The 21,863-nt window shown below is 40.1% G+C and overlaps 1 pseudogene; it reads left to right on the top strand.

Moving 5' to 3' along the window:
* The first annotated feature begins 6,626 nt into the window (after positions 1-6,626).
* LOC129671079 (olfactory receptor 8K3-like) overlaps positions 6,627-21,863 on the top strand; it is a 174,474-nt pseudogene continuing 159,237 nt past the window's right edge.

A 21,863-nucleotide genomic window follows, 5' to 3' on the forward strand; every position in this document is an offset into this window, starting at 1 on the left:
CACACACACACACACACAAACATCAGAATGCACATACAAACACACACTAGAACACACATACATACATGCATGCATCAGAATGCACACACACATACACACCATATCTAAATAGCAAAAAACAAAACAAAACAAAAAAACCTCTCACACTATTCAGAGATGCAAAACCCTATCGATCTACGTGCAAAATGAAAAGTCAGACTAGTCTCTTGAGTTCTCTTCAATAATAAAGGTGCACAATAATAAGGTGGAACAATATATTCAGCCTAGGACTCTCAAATTTGCCATTCATGTGTACGTGTGATATAGGGAGCATTCGCTATACATGGCCTTACAAAATACTTCACAGGGCGTTTACTCATCAAAAATTTACTTAGAGGCGTTCTCTATCTGCTCAAGGATAACAGTCCTATCGGTCATAGGATTAACTACTCAAATTTGTTGTTGTTTTGTTTTTGTTATTGAGACAGGGTTTCTTTCTGTAGCCTTGGCTGTAGACCAGGAGGACCTCAAACTCACAGAGATGTACCTGCCTCTTCCTCCTTGAGTGCTGGGATTACAGGTTTGTGCCACCGCACTCAGCAACAATTCCAATTTTTAATTTACAAAATAGACAATGACCCAAAAAAAAAAAAAAAGGCTTGCTGGTGTACTATATAGATAAGATATGACAAAGAACAAGCACTTACTTCTTTTTACTTACTTATAATTGGTGTGTTCCTCTTTTGAAGGCGAGGAAAAATATCTTACAACATTCGAAATTCTTACACTCTCTCCTAGATAGCATCCTGAAAACGCATAGAGCAGATGTAGGCGTGGGCTTGTCCTGGTAGCCTCTGAGAGAGCTGGAGGCAGGGACACATGCACCAAAGGTGAAAGGTGAGTTTAAAAGTGATGTAGTTAAAGTAGAGAAAAGACTTTCTCTTTGTGTATGTGCACATTTTTGTGGGCACTGGTGTGTTTGTGTGTGTGTGTGTGTGTGTGTGTGTGTGTGTGTGTGTGTGTATGCACGCGTGCATGGGCCTGCAGGTTAGAGGATGATGCTGGGTGTCTTCCTTGATCACCCTTTTCATTCTTTGAGTCAGGGTCTTTGAATCTACAGCTCACTAATCAGGCATGTCCAGCTGGCCATCTTGTCCTGGCATCTCCTGTCTCCATGGTCCAAGTGCTGGGATAATAAGCAGGCCACCATGCCCACCTGATATTCACATAGGAACTAGGGACCGGACAATTGCTTTGTGTGCTGAGCCATCTCCCCAGCTCCTTTAAAATAGCCACTTTAATGGCGAAAATCCAACTGAGAAAACAGAGTAACCTAGGATCAGAAAGAGGGCATAAAGAAACCAATATTTAATCTGTGATCTGCTATAAGGGCAGCAGAAATAGAAGAGGAGAGCTCTATGAGACATCCTGGAGACTGAGGAAGTCTCTCTAACATACATTCTTCTCTTCCCCAGTTCTATCTAAGCCTGGTGGTCTCTGCTTCCATAACTGGTCCAGGATCATCTAAGCCACTGAGAATAGAGACTAGGAGAAAACGTTTCTTCTTCAGAAAGAGGAAGACATCTCTCTTTCTGATCTTGTAGTTATTTTGATATATGTGTGAGGCAAGGAATGTCCCTGAAGATCTGGTAAGATGCAAGTTGAGTCTTAAAAGTAGACTTTTGGCCAATCCTAGACATTTATGTTATATATCTTACACTTTCGGTAAAGTCAGTGACCCACCCGCACCTTTCAAAGGCCTCATGGACTCCTTTTCTGAATGAGGAAGAGGACTTGCTCTGACAGTGTACACCAGGTAAGGACAGTTGAAGAAGTGGGAGAAAGCCGACATGAAGAATTAGCACTTCAAGGTTCTTGCAAAAGTTGTTACAAATCCTTACCTCATATGTAGTAGGCAACCCAGCTTCTTCCAACTTCTCTGATAACCCACAGGCCACTATGGGTGGGGCTTGCATCTATTTCTCCCCATCCTGTGTGCTTTCATAGACCTAACTCCAGCTGCATTGTTTTGTCTGCATGATATCTCCTTTCACTACTGGATACTGGATAGATACAATCTCTATTCTTCCAAACACTGGGTACAACAATTCCTCTGCATACGTGCAGGCATGGCTTGAGGTTGCAGGCAGCAAAGCAGAGCTGGCAGATTAGCACTAGGCACATCTCTGAAGAAGGCCCCTGTGTTGGTTGCCTTTTCTAACTGGGCTTTGGGTTCTTGTTACATTGCTAATCTTCTTTCTTCCCTGGCTCACTTACTCTTTCAAAAGAAAAAAATAATAATGTTTGTGTTGGTCAGCTTTTGCCAACTTGACAAAAAGTGGAAGAGTCCAGCCTACTATGGGTGGTGCCAACCCTGGGCAGGGAATCCTATGTTGTATAAGAAAGACAGCTGAGCAATCATGGAAAACATGCCAGCAGGCAGCTTTCCTTCATGGTCTCTGACTCAGTTCTGGGGCCCAGGTTCCTCCCTTGAGTTTGTTGGTTTCCTTCAATAACAGACTGTGACTGGTATGCATAAGCCAAACAAAACATTTCCTCCCCAAGTTGGTTTTGGTCAGTGTTTTATCACAGCAACAGAAAACAAACTAGTACAATTTTCTTGGGGGTAAGGTCTCACTATAAATCCCAGGATTGGTTTTGAACTTGTGGGAATCCTCCTGCCTCAGTTTCCCAAGTCTGGATTATAACATATGTCACCATGCCTGGCTCATATATTACTTATGTGAAACAATTTCACTAGACCACTGATTCACCCAGCCAATTTAAAATAGCATATTACTTCTTCTTACACATTTCAAAAAGTAACAACCAAACAGTGGAAACAATTCAGCTGCTAAGAAACAGGGGGTTGTATAAATAAATTAAAGTTTATGCATATTATGTAATATCAAATAACCAGTATATAGGACTTTCCATTTCAGTATGAAACACCGAGCACATCTCAAAGAAAGGGCAGTGAGAAAGCACACACACACACACACAAAAATGATGGAATGGAATTGGTTCAGTGCTTAAAAGGAACATACTGCTTTTCCAAGTAACCCATGTTCAGTTACCAGCATGTCAGGCAGCTTACGACTACCTGTGACTCTAGATCCAGGAAATTTTTTGCTCTCTTCTAGGCTCTGTGGCCATCCAAACACACGTGGCACACACATACTCATACATACATATAAGTAAAAATAAGTCTAGAAAAAAATACAAAAAAAAGAGTATGTACATGATAGCATTGCAATGAAGACAAGGATGTATCAGAAAAACAAGTTTTCTGTATATGGCTAGAAGAGGGCACACAAAATGGGCATTATGAAGACTATAAAAACAGCAGGAGTCATTGTCTTTAGCAAGAAAGATGTGAGGCTTTGCAGCTGGGGGAACTAGATAGCAAGAGATGCAAAAATCAAAATAATATTCTCAAGGATTATTTACAGTGCAACTTTTAAATGCAGTCCTCTGTTGTGGTTGTTCTTTCTCCCAGACCAAAGCTCCCAGAACAAATACTCATGAGACTTAAAATATAGTTTACAAATACCTTGGCCATATAGCTCGGCTCTTCTCTGACTAGCTCCTAAGCTTAAAATAACCCATTATACTAATCTACATTTTGACATGTGGCTGGTTACCTCTGCTTAGGTACCATGTGTGTATCCTCCTCACTTCTTGACAGATGTATCTCTGCACCTGGATCTATCCCAGAATCTTTTCTGACTACAAGATGTTCCACTTCCTATTTCCTGCCTAAGTTATAGGCCTTTTGTTAGTTAGTTACTTTGTTTGTTTTTATTGACAAATGTTGCTTCCATATAATACACAAGCTATTCTTTCAACTTTTCTCCCTTTAAGTCCAATAAAAGGCTCCTTTTCTTTCAATAATAAACCATATATAATAACAATTATGAAAACTATAGTTAAGATTTACATTTACAATGTCCAATCCATATGTATTTGGCAACTTTGGAGAAAAACTTTGGTATGTTTAAAGTTCTGTACCTAAATCATTTTCTATCCTTACTTGATATAAATTTAAAGTTATTTTGATACACAAATGAATATATGTTTCAAATCTTGTATAAGGTATTGGACCTCTGAAACTCATTTATAAAAACAAGGTTTAGTTCCAGTCCTTTTAAAAGCTGCTATTGCAAACAGTTTAGGCTAATTAAGTAATGCAAGTAAAGAGTTAGTCAATCTAAAAACATCTTAAATCCTAAGCAACTTAAACTTTATTGTAAGACTATATTTAGTCTCCAACCCCATCAGAGACTTGAGAAAGAATAAATATTACCTGAATATGCAGGAAGTATATGCAAGCAGCTTCCAAAACTATGGAAACAAAGACAGCTTCCTGTCTGGACATTCCCCAATTTTTTTTTTATGTCATTGGAGCATCACCTTCAACCTTCTGGCCCAGAATATCTGACAGACATATTTGTGAAGCAGAAATTATGAAGGACTTGCTTACTCTGTCTTGGCAGAGCTTTGCAGTTAACTTTGCCTGAATACAAGAATTGCCCATTTCAGACAGCATTCTGTCTACATTTGAAGTGAGAGCTTTTTTTTTTTTTTTTTTTTTTTTTTTTTTTTTTTTTTTTTTTTTTTTGGCCTGGTGGCTAGCTTGTAATATTTGAGGTTCTTATGGAGGTTCTTCAGTGTTCAACATCTTCTTCCAAGATAAATGGGGTGCTGTCAGGAGTTGACATGTCTCAATGCCAGAAAACTCTTAAAATAAAATAATAAAACATCTATCTCTAAATGCCATTTTCTTTAGGTCTCTAAAGTTTTTGAAGACCACCTACATTTATATAGTAGATAATGTGTATCTATCCATCCATCTATCTTGTATATGAATAGGTGAATATTGCTTGTTTATGGCTATATACTTTTTGTTCAACCTAGGATGTATTTCTGTGAAAATCTAGACTAGTATTGACTAGTATCTGACATGACCATGAGTTTGATTGAATAACTATTAACTTGCATTATTTAATTATCCTAAACTGTTTACAATAGCAGCTTTTAAAGGAACTGGAACTAAACCTTATTTATAAATGAGTTTCATAGGTCCAATACCTTATACAAGATTTGAAACATTCATTTGTGCATCAAAAATAACCTTAAATTTGTATCAATATACAAAAATCTATACCAATGTAAGCAAAAATAAATGTTTTACTATATCAATATACAAATTTATACCAATGTAAACAAAAATAACCTTAATTTTGTATCAATATACAATAATCTTTGCCAAAGTATCAAAAATGTTTGAGAACAGCAATAGCTCTACAGTTGAAGAGTAGATTCAATAATCTGTTCTTTATATTATTTCTATATTATTACTATATTCCCCCTTTTTCTTCTCAACCCTTTCCCCTTACTTAAGAAAGAAAAAAGGAGAAAACAAAAGAAAACAAAGAAATACCCGAGTCTAAGCTCCTATACCTTGTTTTATTTCCTGAACAAGGCCAAATATCTTGTAACCAATCCTCTTTTTAATGACAAGTATCCATCACCCAATAGAATGATCAAAAACTACCCAGCCCTCTTAAGGGAATAGAACGTCATTATCTTAATATTGTTTCCTGTTGACTTGGAGCACACAGTATCCCTTTTGTGGGACCCAAGAACACTGGGAAAAATAGTTAAGTCTTAAGAAAGCTGGCTGTAATACTTATTGTCCAGTCTCTAAATGCTGTAAAAGTGCAGGCTTAAATGAAGTCCTGCTTGAACAGTCAGAAGGGCTGGACCAATTGAGCTAGCTGCTTTGAAGTTGTTCCCGAAGCAAGTTTTGATGAAACAGAAACTGATGTAGTGTGAGGCTGGATCACCTGGGATACTTGTCTTTTTTGCTCTCTGGTCCTCTTGCTTCATAAACATATAAACTTTCAAAGGTAATTACACATTTCTGCATTACTTTACGTATTTTCAGTGTACACAGATCAGTCAAAGATGATTTTCGGCTCTTTGTTTGAGCAAGTGAAAGACATCTGTCTTTCTTGATAAGCTAGTCTGGACTGCAATATAAATCTCCATTCGTGTCATATGAAAAGATGGCATGTATAATAAGTCTTGAGGACTCTGTAGCCAACAAGATTTATTGGCTGTGCAAAGACATGTCACAACCAGTTTCAAAGCTGTTCCTGAGTAGAGGGGTCAGCATATACACTAACTGTCTTGATCTTTTCAACTTCCTTCTTTGTGTCTGTAGCTAACATCTTCAGGGGTTTTTCCCTCTGTCAAAATCTAATTTCTAACAGTTTGGATGGAGGACATAGCTTTTCTTTTACTGTTGGAACAAATGTAAAAATCTCCTCCTCAAGGTAACATACCTCTTTTCTTCCATTTCGGAATTAAGACCTTTGTATATGCTGATCTAATTCAGCAGTCCCTTTTAAAATCCTGTTTTTGTTTTTTTTTTTTTGTTGTTGTTGTTTTAACAGTTGTGCTACTGTCTCATTGACTTTTAAGAAATTCAATGTCCACAAAGCACCATTAAATCTATCCCTGAAATAGTCTTTATCCCCCTTCTGTTGTATGAGCACCCCTTTAGAATTCTTGTTAGAGCTCTCTGTAATTGTTTGGCCTGTAGGACTGTAAGTTATATCTGTAACGTTTTTTATGCCGTAATGTCCAAAAAACAGTCTCAATTTGTACAGGTATTTCCATAGGTGTCATAACTTTTAAGAAATGTGCAGCCTAAGAATTCTCCTTCCCAGAATTGAATGCAGAAGCCCATTGGAATTCTGAATATGCATCAATAAGTAGAATCTGGATTTTAAATTCAATATGTCGTATCTCTATGGGTTGCCATTCTAATTCCTCAAGCCGCTGTGTATTTTTCTACTCTGGAACTATTTTTTCTAATCTCTGTTCTATGGTCTCCAATCCAGCAATCCATTTCTCAGTCTCCTCCTTCTCCAAGTCTGTTTCAGTTTGAGCTCTCTTAAAAAGGTCTATGCTTATTTTTCTTTATGCTTACTACTGAAATTATGATTATGATTATGATTATTTGTATGTTGACAGTCAAAACAAAACTGTATGGAGTTCAAATGTCCTCCTCTACCAGGTTTTCAATTTTTTAACATGGACAATATTCATTTCTTTATCTCTCTAAATCTCTAAGTCAATCTGTGAAGACTTATTTTAGCATTTAAACTGTATTTTATTTTATTTTTTTACTGTCTATTTCAGTTTGTTTATTTATTTATTTATTTATTTATTTATTTATTTATTTATTTGCATCTGTACCCTTGAAAACATTTTTGTCTATTTTCCCCTCATTTTCCTTTCTTTGGAGATTTGCTTTCTTTGTGCATTTATCTTTCTTTTACCACCAATTAATATAATATCTTACTCTACATTTAACTTTATTTAAACTCTTTCCCATCTTTACATGCCTTATTTCTCTTTATTTAATTCTGTCTTTAAGGATTTTGTTGTACTAAATTCAAACCATTTGTATCTATTAGTGATGTTTCACATATAGTCTCTTTTCCTCTCTAAGATGAGAGAAAAAGTTGGTTGGTTGGTTGTTCTTTTGTTTTTTAACCTGGTTGATTGAGTTTGAATTTTGTGTGTGTGTCTGTGCTTGGCTCCTGCTTCCCCAGCTGTGCTTTGCTTGGCTAAGCTCCCTGCCACCCCCATCCTTCTCTGCCGCATAGCCCTCTGGCCATGACCAGCTGGACAGGAAGGGGTGGTCCGCCATGTTATGAGTCTTTTGCCAGCTTCTCAATGGTATCTCCTAGCTGCTGCTGCAATGCCTGGCCCAGGAAAACTGAGGTCTCTGCCAGTCACAAGTGCCTGGACTTGCCCGAGAGACTGCTGTGCAGTTCTGGCCTTTCTGGAACCATGAAGTGCTTGGTAGATCTGCCCCTAACGTTTGCTCATAGGGTTTCTCTGTGTAGCCTTGGCTGTTCCGGACTTTGAAGATCAAGCTGGCCTCGAACTCACAGAGATCTGCGCACCACTGCATCCGCCTCCTGTCTTTTTAAGGCATACAAAACAAGCTTTAACAGGAAAAAGGGGGAGAAAGGAAAGTAAAGCGCCTTTTCTCTCCCTCTTTCTCCTACTTACTGGTTTCACTAATACTTTCTTTAGGACGGCACAAATTTTGTACCACCAGAATACATGTCACATATTCCAGAGGAAATCTTAACTTTTTTTTTTTTAATTTGAACTCTCATATATAGTTTGAAATTTTATAGCAACTTTTATGTTGCTTATGTAACATATATATTGCTAGAAATATTGGATAACATTGCTTAGGATGATTTTTGTCATGGAAAAATAAATCATTTTCATTTAATCTAATTATATGCATAGCAACAAATGAGATCTTGAGCTGACGAAATTTATTGATACCTTTTCTTTGTGGGTTTTAAATTTTATGTGCTAGGAACTGAAAGCAACAATGTGTATTCTTTACAAAACTTATCTTTTAAAAGTCCTCAGAATGTAAGCATTCATAGAATGATCATGTCAGAAAAACTGAAACATTTTGTAATGGTCCATACCTTCTGTGCTTCACTTCTCATCACTCAAATTATGCCTTCAGGGATTAGGAGTTGAAAGATCTATTTTTAAATCCATTTTCCTTTTCCTTTGTGGTATCATTAATCTTGTACATTTATGGTATAGTGGGAGCGTCTTGACATATGCATATAAAGAGAATGGAGGCTTCAACTTTGCTTAAATGCAAAAGTGTTTAAGTTACCCTTTGTTCTCCATGCAATTAATATTCAGGAGTCTTTATCGTGGTGTAACTTTCTTGCATCTTAGTTGTCCACTTTTGTAAAGAAAAGTGGTTAGATCTTTACCAGAAATGAAGTAGAGCAGAGATATGACGGAAAGGGCAGCTGACTGGCACATAATTGAGTTACTTCTTAGCATAGCATATCTGGATATGGAAGGTGTATAAGTTCTGTAGACAGTGACTGTCTCTGACATGAACTCAATGGCTGGCTCTTTGACACCCCCCCCCCCACACACACACACACACGACAGGGAAGAGCAGCCTTGCTGGGTCACATAGGAGGAAATTGCTGCCAGTCTTAATGAGACTTGATAAGCTAGGATCAGATGGAAGGGGAGGAGGACCTCCCCTATCAGTGGACTTGGAGCGGGGCAGGGAGGAGATGAGGGAGGGAAGGAGGGATTGGGAGAGAAGGAGGGAGGGGGCTACAGCTGTGCTACAAAGTAAATAAATTTTAATTAATATAAAAAAAGAAAAAAAACCACAACCTTACATTGATCCTTACATTCATCCTCTTAGGCATTACTGACTGCACTGAGCTTCAGGGCCCATGATTTGGATTGTTCCTCATCACATATCTGATCTCACTGGTGGGCAACTTGGGCCTGATCATCCTCACCATGGTGGACGCCAGGCAGCAAACACCCATGTACTTCTTTCTAAGATACCTGACTATCAGTGTTCTTGGTTATTGTACAACGGTGGGACCCAAAATGTTGGTAACTTTTGTTGTTGGTCAAAATACAATCACTCAGCACCTTTGGGCAACACAGCTAACTTTCTTTCTTGTGTCCATCATTTGTGATCACTTTTTCCTCTCCTCGATGTCCTTTGACTGCTATGTGGGCGTCTGTGAGCCTCAGGACACTGTCAAAATGTCACATACGGTATGTTGGATGCTAATGGCAGTCCTTATTTCTATAGTGTCATTTCTCTTCTCATCACTATAAAAATGTTGCATTACCCTCTTGTGGCTACAAAATCTTTAGCCATTTCTGTGGCAGTCTTCCTTTAATATCATTGCTCTGCTCAAATTCACCTGAAATAGAAATTGTAATTTTTATTTCAGCAAGTTAAATTTGGTTTCATCTCTAGTGGTTCTCCTATTTCTTTACCTACTCATTCTAATAGCCATTTTTAGGAAGAATTCAGCTGAAGGTAGGAAAAAAGCTTTGTCTACCTGTGGGTTCCTACTGACAGTAGTCGTTGTCTTCTATGGGACTTTGATGTTTATGTACATGCTGCTCAAGTCAAGTCACTCCTTTGATGGTGATAAGCTGGCCTCCATCTTTTATATTCTGATTATCTCCCTGTTGAATCCTTTAATCTATAGTCTAAGGAACAGAGATATAAATCATATTCTGGACAGGTTGTGGAAAGTATCCTGTAATAATATTTTTTTAATCTTGCAGATAAAATTTATCCTGTAAATTACAAATATTTTCTTTTCTATGTGTGTATGCAGTTTAATAGCAAGCAAAAATTTATCCATCATGTATTCATCTGTTGTCTTAAATTTTTTCACCAACTGTTAATTGGTCTAAGTATGTCAATTAAAGATAAAAATGTGTTTTTATTGAAATTTGTTAAAACTTTCAGAGAAACTTCATGTTTAATAAAGGAATGGCCAAGCATAAGGGGAAAAAAAGTTCTGTACAAACTAAAGCAACTTTTTAATTGAGGAACAGGATGGTAGAAAACAGGACCATCTCTTTGAGCCAAAGAGAAAGTTTAAAAGGAAAACAGTGAATCAGAATGGGGAAAAGCTTGAATGCAGTGTAAATTAATAGTGTCACATTAGTTGCTGTGGTGACTAATCTCAGTTGTCAACTGCATATACCTGGAAAGATATGTGTTTCTCAACTGAAGAAATGCCAATGAGCATATCTGTGTCACCTCTTCTAGCCTGGTGGCTGATGTAGGAGGCCCACCCCGAACCTGACAGTAAGCCAGTAAGCACTGCTCCTCCATGATTTCTGTGTCAAGCTCCCTCCTCTAGTCCCTGCCTTGTCTGCCCTCCGTAATGCATTGTAACCTGTAAGATGAATTAAATCCTTCCTCCTGCCCCTAGTTGATTTCAGTCAGTGTTTCATCACAGCAAACGGAGAGTAGGACAGTTTGGGACACCAATTGATCCAAAGCATCCGAGAAGGTCCTTGAATTAAAATGAAGCAAAACCCAAATGGGGACAGGTCCTTCAGAAGACACAGCAATCTTGACTCAATCTTTCCATAAACCCTTTCCAAGTAATAATGGTTCTAAGAAATGTTGTTCCTTCATCGTTGGTGGTCATCAGGGCAAGCCATCTTTTCTTGCCCTGCACTAAAACGACTTCTGTATTATAAAGTGTGTGGTTCGTAAAGTCTGGAACTATGAGTGTAGAAATAAGAAGCATGGCATGCAGGCTCAGGCTCCAGCTTTGATCCACAGAAAAGCGACACAGGAATGCAAATAGCAAAAGGCCCTTTGTGAGCCATTCCTTGTAGACGCAGCTCTGATGAAGAATGCCATTTGACAATCTCAGCACCATTAGCTATGGGCAGAGGGGGATAGATTGTACACTGGAAAATCAGAGAATCTGCATGGACCTAGGAAAGAGATCCAAAAACTAAAAAGAAATGAAAAAAAATGAAAAGAAGGGTAAGAGAAAAAAAATGGAGAATTAACACACACACACACACACACACACACACACACACACACACACACCAGGAAGAAGCTAGATGCTCTTGGCTGTAAAACAGTGTCTAGAGATGGGACACAGATAGAGAAATGCCCTGTTCATGCCTCCTGTCCTTTTTAAAAGTGCCAACCTGTCATGAGGGCAGGAGGCTGCCTGCTCTGGTGTCTGAGTTATCTGAGACTCAAAATCTTTTCCAACTACATTCCACCCCAGGAGCCAAAGAAACAAGGCCAAGTAGACGTGGGCTCTTACGACCCACATCTTCACTTCCAGATCTCCTTTGGTGCAATTTCAGACTATAATGTTCCTTGCATAATACCGCCTGAGTGCCGTGTTGGCCTCAGAGATCTGCACAGGCTTCTTCCCTGAGTCACCTCCAGAAGGTGGTTGTCCTACAGCTCTGATGTTTGCATTCCTACCTCCAAGGCCTGGCCAAGGAACAGTCACTTTTAATATGGTGCTGTAGCAGGAATTTGGTAAGGACTGGTATTTAGGTTTAAATGTACAACATCCCCCAGAGGCTCACGTGTTTGAATCCATGTTCTCTAGCTGGTAGTGCTGTCTTGTAAAGCTGTGGTCCCTTTAGGAAATATAGTTGACATGCCAACTGGCATTTTCATTATGCGGGTCTTTCTTCAAGGCGCTGTGGACTACTGCCGCTGCCCTTGGTTGCCTCCAAGAGCCTGAAGAAGACCCTATGGCTGAAGACACCATACACTTTCGGCCCAGGATTTATAAGAATCTAGCTGGAAATTACCTAGAAACCTCTTTTCTGAGGACCAGCTCTCATGCTATCAGAAGGTACTGTACAAACTGCCAAGAAAAAAAAAATCAATAGTTTTACCCAGCTGTAAACCTTGTGAACCATAACAAAGATATCTCACAATATAACCCCAATGGTGAAAAAGCAGCACCTTTATCTTGAGAGTAACTTCAAGAGCTACTTCAATTGTACTTAAGGCCCACTCCATAGGAGAAGATTCACGCCTGGTACTATAAACCTACTCATGACTGGATAATTCAAAGATCCTGGGGGAGATACAGCTACAGTCATTTTCCTAAATTAATATTCTCAATACCTATTTTAAATACCTATTCTAAAGACCTATTCTCCTGTCTACAGAAAGTTAGTTCTCACCCCTCAAAGAAGTTCATCAAAGTTTCTTTGTGCAATAGACAGAGACTACTACAGAAATCTACAACTGATCAAAATGCAGAGAAAACTATGAGGTCAGTTGTTATTGGTAGCTTGTGTATCTATAATGCAACCCCTAAAGCTCAGTGGGAAATCAAAATCACAGCAGAGGGGTTAGAGAGACTGTCAGAGCCAGGGGACCAGGACATCTGCTGCTTGACTGTGCTTCCTCCATATGACAGAAAAGCTGTGGCTGTGAAATCTTTTGATCTATTGATTTCCATAATGGTTGCACAAAGTTTGTACTCTCACCAGCAATGGAGCAGTGTCCCCTTGCTCCACATCCTTGCCAGCCTGTGCTGTCATTTGTGTTTTTGATCTTAGCCATTCTGATGGGCGAAGGATGGAATCTCACAGTCGTTTTGATTGGCATTTCCCTGGTGGCTTAAGGATGTTGAAAGTTTCCTTAAGTGTTTCTCGGTCCTTTAAGATCCTTCTGTTTAGAATTTTTTGTTTAGATCTGTACCCTATTTTTTAAAATTAAATTACTTGGTTTGTTGATGTCTAGTTTCTTAATGTTTCTTTGTATATTTTGGTTTTCAGCTCTCTATCAGATGTGGGGTGGTGAAAATCTTTCCTCATTTTGTAGGCTGCTACTTTGTTTAACTAATGGTGTCCTTTGCCTTACAGAAGCTTTTCAGTTTCATGTGGTCCCGTTTATTGATTGTTGATCTTAATTTCTGAGCTATTGATGTTCTGTTCAAGAAGTTAACTTTTGTGCCAGTGCATTCAAGGCTCTTCTCTACTTCTCTTCTACTAGGTTCAGTGTATTTGGTTTTCTCTTGAGGTCTTTGATCCACTTGGACTTGAGTTTTGTGCAAGTTGATCGGTATGGATCTATTTGTATTCATCTACATGCAGATATCCAGTTAGACCAGCACCATTTATTGCTGTCTTTTTTTTTCTGTTGTATATTTTTGGCTTCTTTAGCAAAAGCCAGGTGTCCATAGGTGTGTGGATTTGCCTCCGGATCTTCAGTTCAATTCCACTGATCAACATGTCTGTTTTTGTGCCAATACCATGCAGTTTTTATTACTGCTGCACTTCAGCTTGAAATCAGGGATGATGCTGTCACTGGAAATTCTTTTGTTGTAGAGGATTCTTTCAGCTATGTTGAGTTTTTGTTTTCCCATATGAAGGACACTTGTTTAACTATGCCCATAGCTTTCTTCATAATAGCCAGAAACCAGAAACAAACTAGATGTCCTCAGTGGGTTAACCCAGACCCAGAAGGACAAACACGGTAAGTATTCAAGTATAAGTGGGTGTTAGCTGTGAGGTAAAAGACAGCCATGCTACAGTCCACAGACCAAGAGAGGCTAAGCAACAAGGAGGTTCTAAAGGCATCTCCTAGGGAAGGGGCAATAGGTAGATTTCAAGGATAGACAGGAGGCAGGTGGGTTGGGAACAGGAGGGATCAGATTGGGAGTTGGGGGAGTACTGGGAGAAATGCCTCAAATTGGGGAGCATTTCCAGGGTGAGGGAGAAACCTGGTACGATGGAAACTCTATGGAATCTATGAGCGTAACCCTAGCAAAGACTCCTAGTAATGGGGGCACAGGGCCTGAGCTGGCCACCTTTTGTAACCAGGCAAGGCCTCAAGTAGAGATATTAGAACACCAATCCAGCCATAAGCCTTTACCCTGCAATTTGTCCTGCCTTCAGAGTATGCTGGGACTGGAGCTTAGCAGAATTGTCATCAAAAGGACCGGAGAGACTGCATCCATCAACTGATGGGAGAAAATGCAGAATACCAAAGCCAAACATTAGACAGAGCTCTGCAGAGGACAAGAAGAAAGGATTGGAGAAACCACAGGCATCAAGGACACACCACGAGAACAAGGTCCACAGAAGTAACTGACCTGGACTCAGGGGAACTTGCAGAGATCAGGAAGTCTGTAGGGATATGACATAGGTTTTCTGCATGGCTGAGTAGCATGGTGTTCTTGTGAGAATCCTAACAGTGGGAGCGGGGAATGTTTCTGACTCTTTTGCCTACCTGTAGGTCCTTTTCCTTCCTACTGGGTTGCTTTGTCCAGCCTTGATGTGATGGTATGTGCCTAGTCTTATTGTAGCTTATTATGCCATATTTGATTGACATCTCTGGGCTGCCTGCTCTTTTCGGAAGGGAGGCAGAAGTAGGGGGTAAATCAGGGTAGAGGGGAGATGGGGGAGAGCCTAGGGGTAAGAGAAAAAGGAGAAATTGCAGTCAGAATGTGATATATGAGAGAATATAAGATAAATAATAAATCATTTTTAAAATTAACAAAAAGTTCAAAAACTTAATTTTAAAAATGAATAGATAACCTGAGCAAAGATAGCAGAAAAGATCTGAGCTGCAGGGTTTTTTTAAATGTGTAACAGCCAAGATTCTAACTTTCTAATGTTTTAAATTAACTTTGCATCCTGGTTGTAGTCCCATCCCTCCTCCCCTCCCATTCTCACCCTCCCTCCCTTCCCCCTTCCCCCGTCACCTCTTCCTCAGAAAATGGAAGCTCCCTTCCCATCCAGCCCAGCTCATCTAGCTGAATCAGCAGGACTGAGCATATTCTCTTCCCGTGTGGCCTGGCAGGGAAGTCCTTCCAGGGGGAAAGAGATCAGAAAGCTGGCAAGTGAGTCCATGTCTGATTCGGTCCCCACTTCCCTTACTAGAGGACCCACATGAAGCCTAAGTTGCCCATCTGCTACATCTTTGTAGGGGTCCTAGGTCCAGTTCATGCATGGCCCTTGGTTGATGCTTCAGTCTCAGCAAGCCCCTCTGAGTCCTGGTTAGTTGACTCTGTTGGTCTTCTTGTGGAGCTCCTGTCAACTCCAGGTCCCTTTTCTTTCCTCCTGCTTTTCCACAAGACTCCCTACGCATCACCCAATGTTTGGCTATGAGTCTCAGCATCTGTTTTGAGGTGTTGCTGGGTAGAGTTTCTCAGAAGACAACTCTGACAGGCCCCTGTCTGCAAGCTAAGCATAGTATTGTTCATAGTGTCAGGGGTTGGCACTCTCCCATAGGGTGACTCTTTGGTTGGGCCAGGCATTGGTTGGACATTCCCTCAATCTCTGCTCTATCTTTATCCCTGCACATCTTGTAGGCAGGGTAAATTTGGGGTTGAAGTTTTTGTGGGTGGGTTGCTGTTCCCTCCTCTAGTAGGAGACTAGTCTAGTTAGTGGGTGTCCTCTTCAGTCTCTAGAGCCTCTGCCGCTTGAGTCCCCCTCATATCCTCCCAGGATCCTACCCTGACTTAGGTCTCCAGCTTGTCAGAGAGATACCCCTACCTTAGCTTCTCTTTTCTCTACAGGCCTTCTATTCTCTTGCCTTCTCTCTCCCCAGGTCTGTTCTCCAATATCTTAACTCTCTGCACTCCCTCTCCTACCTTGTTCCCTCTCTTCTACCACTACCTCTTATGATTTTATAGCTTGCTCCAGAACTTGTTCTCTTATAAATATTTTTAATGGAATAAAATCACAAGAATTTTCTTCTAAGTTTGTAAAGGCACACTTGCTAATGAAACAATACTTATGCAGAAAACAGCTGGAGAATTTGACAGTTCTCATTTATTCTTTTCTACTAATAGTGCTATATTCCATCACTGATACATGTGATAAGTGCCTACATAAAGGCTGGTGACCACGGCCCCAGCCAGTGTCTACCAAGGATTGTTTTTTGTGGCCTTTGTGTTCAATAATATTCTACTTAGCAAGTTTGAAATATATGTAAACTGTCACACAGTTTATAGATGTTCATAGCTGTGGCCTATTAACGGTTAAAGAATGACAGCCTACAACATGTAAGACCTACTTCATCACACTGTACAGAGAGCCGAGCTTTTTCAGCCTCATTTTGAATAAATGGAAACCCTTTTGCAATTCCTTCAGGTCACTGTTCACTTCAAACAAGAAAATCTGTACTGGTATTCCTATGGGGGATTTGTAATTTCAGTCTCACAAGTCCAATGCATAACAGATGAACTACTTTCTCAAATACCCCCGCAGAGCTGATATTTGGGGGGAAAACGTAACTTGCAGTTTAAAAATGTAAATACATTTATTTATTTAAAAAAGAAGCAAAATGTGAGAAGTCAGACTAGACTGATTTGAAGTGAAAGTTTTCCCCAATGCTCTTCGTTTGTTTGCAGAGAAGAAAGGCCCTGCTCACCAGGACCACTACACACAACAGCGCTGACCTAAATTATATTTTGCTTTCCATCTTAATATTTGGCCGCACCAAAGAGGCAGACAGACAGACACACAGAGAGAGAATTTCTGCTGAATATTCCCCCCAAAGTTGAGACTACTAATTCAGTGCTAACTTCATAGTTCCATCACTATGAAGTTTTTGTCCATTGATTGATGGATAAGTGGATCGATCGAGGTAGGGTCTCATGTAATCGATTATTTATTTATTTATTTAGGCATGTTCTCCTGTAGTTCAGATTGGCCTTGAACTTTCTGCCTACCCATGAATCACCTTGAACTCCTTTTGCTTCCACCTGGGATTGTGCCATGTGCTATTATTATGGTTTTTTTGTTTGGTTAGTTGGTTTTGGTTTTTGGGGGAGGGTTTCTCTGTGCAGCCTTGGCTGCCTTGGCCTTGCTTTGTAGACTCCTTTAATCCCAATATTCAGGGAGGCAGAGGCAGGCTGGTTGCTGTGAGTTTGAGGCCAATTTGGGATTGTTTTACATTGCCATGGCCTCATCAGTTCATTGTTAGAGTAGCATCATGTTTAAGAGTATATATTCTAATACATCAATAAAGTCAGTTTGGTTGCTTATCTGCAGGAAAGAAATTTATAATCAGACAGGTTTAATATCAGAGATAAAGTCCTTTGCTTAGGTATTTATTCTGATGATGAGGACAGGAGTCCTGAGAATTCTCCTTAAAACCCCCTTTGTTGTCCAACAGTGGTGGCTCACACCTTTAATCCCAGCACTCCGGAGGCAAAGGCAGGCTGGTCTCTGAGTTCGAGGCCAGCCTGGTCTACAGAACCAGTTTCAGGACAGCCAGGGCTACACAGAGAATCCCTGCCACAAAAAACAAACAAACAATAACAAACAAACAAACAAAAAATCCTTTGTCTCCCTTCCAACTGTTCCCGTCATATATAATAAATACCATGGGGCCTTTCAAAGAAAAAACAAAACAAAACAAAAACAAAATACAAAAAAGCAAGTTTCAAAGAAAAAGCAAAACAAAACAAAACAGAAACCAATCTCCCCTAGCTCAGATTGTGTCCTTTCTCTATTATTTTCAACTTCCCCTCCTTAGCTTTTTCTTACATAAATTGACATTGTATAGGAATGAGATTTTCAGTATACGTTGTCACTAAATTGTTTCCCTTCATGCTCCCATTGTCCACTCTTCCCCTGGGTTGTTTGCTATGTTCTTTCTCTACAAATCCGGGAGAACTAGAAAGACAGTTTATGGAAACAGTTGGGCAAACTGGAATTCTCCTTTGCAGACAGTTGGTAGCAACTGGGGAGAAACTCCAAATCTTCACATTCCAGTCACTCTCATTCATCCTAACAGTTACACACTTGGCTGACCATCCAACCAAAGCCTAAAGCTGTTCACGAAATGTCTGGAAACTTAAAATCCCAAACAGCAAGTGCTTGACGAATTGAAGACTTTCTTCACTTCCCCTTGGGAGCCTCGGAGCACTGCAAACCTCCACGAGGAGAGCAAGTACAACTGCCTTCGCAAAAGTACAGCACATTTTTGCTGTAGAGATTTGGAGTGGTGTAGGTCGAAACTTTGACCCCAGTCACCATGGAATCCCCGCCCATGAGGAGTGTCCCAAGAAACATCTGGAGTCTCGTGCAGTGAGTGGATCTCTCAGTCTTTGTTTCCCCACGCGGTACACACACAGGTTGCACACTGTGCTTTAATCAGCTGTCTTTAGAAAGACAGGCACTTGGAATTCAAACACATTAGAAGCGGTGGTGGTGTTTTGAGAGTAACAGCAGGACCTCCGTTTCTAGCCCCAGAGCAGCCTTGGCCAAGAGTTCATTGGATCCTTTTACAATTCCTCCCCTTGTACAAAGTAAACTTTCCTTCCTCTGGTCAAAGGGACAGGGGATGAGCTAGCTCAAAGAAATCCCCATGCTCTTGTGCCTCATGAATCACTGAGAGACTTGGTTCAACATTAGGTCACCGCGGAACACAGACTGTAACAGAAACATACAACGGCTCCAAATGGGGAGAGGAGGGACGCTATTCTGGAATACTGTTGCCAGAGTAACATAAACCTAGTGTGTTTTCACAAGGAAATGAGTCACTTGTTTCTGTTGGCTAAAACTCTGTTTTCTTTAATTTCATATTTTAGCTTGTCTAATATATGCCGAAAGAGCCCAGGGTTTCCAGTCTTCAGACGGGGATAACTTGCTAATTAAAAGCACAACAGAGGGTTCTGCATGGCAATTAAACAGAAGGGGATAAAAGGAACGCTAGCGAGTGGGAGCCCACAGGGAATGCGGAAGCCAAAGCACCTCAAGGCACAATCAGTCATCCAGAGGGAACAGGGGGACAGTCTTCACCAGGAGGTGCCTCAGAAGAAAACAACCCCAAAAACACCCACGGCGCCCCTTCCCTGAAATAACACAGATCCCTTTTTTTTTTTTTTTTTTTTTCTTTCAGATGCTCTGACGTTAGAAAGAAGAGGAACTGCAAGGGCTATGAGACACAGACTGGAAAACATCCAGGGGAAAGGAAAGGAAATCGGCCATCTATGGAGCATCAGGAAATGTGAAGACTGCAACATCCAGCAGAAAAGTTGGTAGAGATGGCACATCTCTGGCAGTTGGATTTATCTTGTGGGTTTGTAGATGGGGATTTTTGGAGGGGAAGCCAGTACATTATCTCTCATTTTCCTTTGAAGTCTGTCATTCTTCTAAATATATCAACCGATTATAGACAAAAAAAGGTCAACCTTCCGTCCAACTTACTGCAAGTATAATAAGCTATATAGAGAGCATCCCAGTAGTGGGGGGAAGGGAGAGAAAGAGCAGACTTGGATAATTGTGAAAGTCACAGATAAAGAGGAAGATGGAGGTTTAGTTGAAGGAAAGCTGGCAGAGGGCCTTAGTGATGAGTAAGAGCAGGAAGGCCAAAGGAAGAGACAACTAGGGAAAAAAATCCACATAGATGTGATGCTTAGGAAGTCAACTGTTTCCCATAAGGCATAAAGTAGCAAACTGGTTTCTGGGACTGCAGAAGAGACTCTTACCCCTGAAGTAGATAATACTGACCTACTTACTTAAGTGTTAGGAAAAGATTCTTCCTCCTCTAAAGCAGTGGGTCTTCTTGGTTTCATCATTTCTGAAAGGGTTGCTATCATTCTGTCTGCATGACAATCTCGGACCCCAGAAGCACCTCTGAGTCTTTCCTTCCTCCCTCCATCTTGTCTCCTTCTTTCCCTCCCGCCCTCCTATGCAGCCCATCAATCACCATGTTTACCGGGCTTTGTGTAGTATTCTATTTTGTAACCGTGCCTTCTCTTTTACCCACAGCCATGTCCTTGTCCAGAAGCCCCGCTGTCACTTCACAGCTCATTCATTACAGCTGTTTCCTAAGCAGTCTCGGCTTGCAATTCTCACCCCTGCAACCCATCCTACTGATTGCAGCACCTTTGAGCTGGGCTCATCTCTGCCCAAAGCTTCCCACGACATCCTGTGTTCAAGTCCTCCACACCAATGCCTCTTTTCTCACCCAGCTTCATCTCCCTGAAGTGCTTTTCTCTGAGTCACCCCCTCCGCTTGCTCCTCCCCCTGGAAAACACCCTCACCTACTTCATTCCTGCCCCCTTGTCTCTCCTCACTGACCACCTCCTCCCTGAAGCCTGTAGGCATTTTGTGCCATAATCCAGCTTATATTTTTCAAAAAGCAAACAAAACAAAACTTTTAATGGGTTTGGATCTTGTTAAAAAAACAAGCACAAAAACTTGTCTTTCTAGACAGGTGTGCTGGAATGCACCTGTACACCCAGTTTACTCTGAAGGCTGAGGCAGGAGGATTGTTTAATTTTAGGAGTTCCTGACCCACCTGGGCAGTCTCTTGAGACCCCCATCTCAAAATAAAGGAAACAAATAAAGAATTATTAACTTTCTGAAGAAATGTCTTGCTGGTAGATTCTATAGTCTCAGTGATATAGCTACAGTGAGTATTTCTTGAATAAAGATGGTAATTATCTTAATAATGTCATCTGTAGCTAGTGAGGCTGAGTTGAATGTTTTTAATACATTTTAATGAGTGTGTTTTCAAGATGTTCATAACTTCCTTTATAGACATCATTTGTTCATCTTTCATGCATGTCTAAAAGATTTAAGAATATTAATTAAATGTCTAATCAATTTGCATCATAATTAGCTCCCTTCAAATCCTTATTTAGCACCATGGTCTTTCTTTTATCCTTAAAAACATTTTTCTCTCCTCTAGATATTTTTCCTGCAACATCTGCGTTTGTATTATGTAGATTCTTTTTTATTATTTGTTAATTCTTCATTTTATCCTTTTATTTTAAGCCACTAGTTTCTTCAGTTTACACTAGAAGCATACAATGTAAAAATATACTCTTCCATCTTTCCTGTTGACTAGAGTAATTTACAAGAAACAAAATAGCTGAGACTATGACTATTTGCATTTGCAACTTTGACTGATAAAAGTAAATAGTCCTCAGTATGGATATAATGTCTTATACCCTCAGAATCCATGAACACCTGTCTCTTCAAGGTTTTACTCATGCAATGCACTGCCAAACTTTTAAGGGTTCTGTCAATTTTATGGGTGGAAAAATTATTAGTGGTAGCAGCTTTTAAATCACCTTTATTGAAGTTTAATTAATATAATAAAACATGTTATAAATCATTTGATTGTTGACCAATGCATATGCTTATTCAGTCACTACCACAAGCCACAGGACACAGAATATGTCCATGAACCATGAGGATTCCTCCTTTCTTTCTTTTTTTTTTTTTGGATTCCTCCTTTCTGTTTGTATCTAAGCTCTGTTTCTATCTGTAGGCCCTGACATCCACCCTCTGCTGTCCAGTCATGATAGCTCTCCAACTTATAGAACTTGGTTTAAAGGGACCATACTGTATGTGCTTTTCTGAATGGCTTCTTTCCTCAGTGAGAGATTATGAGCATCTTTGTGTCAGTGTGCCAATCTTTAATTCTTTTTACTTAGAGCAACATTACATTGCTAGGTATTAGAGTGCTCAGAGACAGCCATTTTTGGACTACCCAG

The sequence above is a fragment of the Psammomys obesus genome, unplaced genomic scaffold (genome assembly GCF_907164565.1).
Source record: "Psammomys obesus unplaced genomic scaffold, mPsaObe1.curated_primary_1811, whole genome shotgun sequence".
NCBI lineage: Eukaryota > Metazoa > Chordata > Mammalia > Rodentia > Muridae > Psammomys > Psammomys obesus.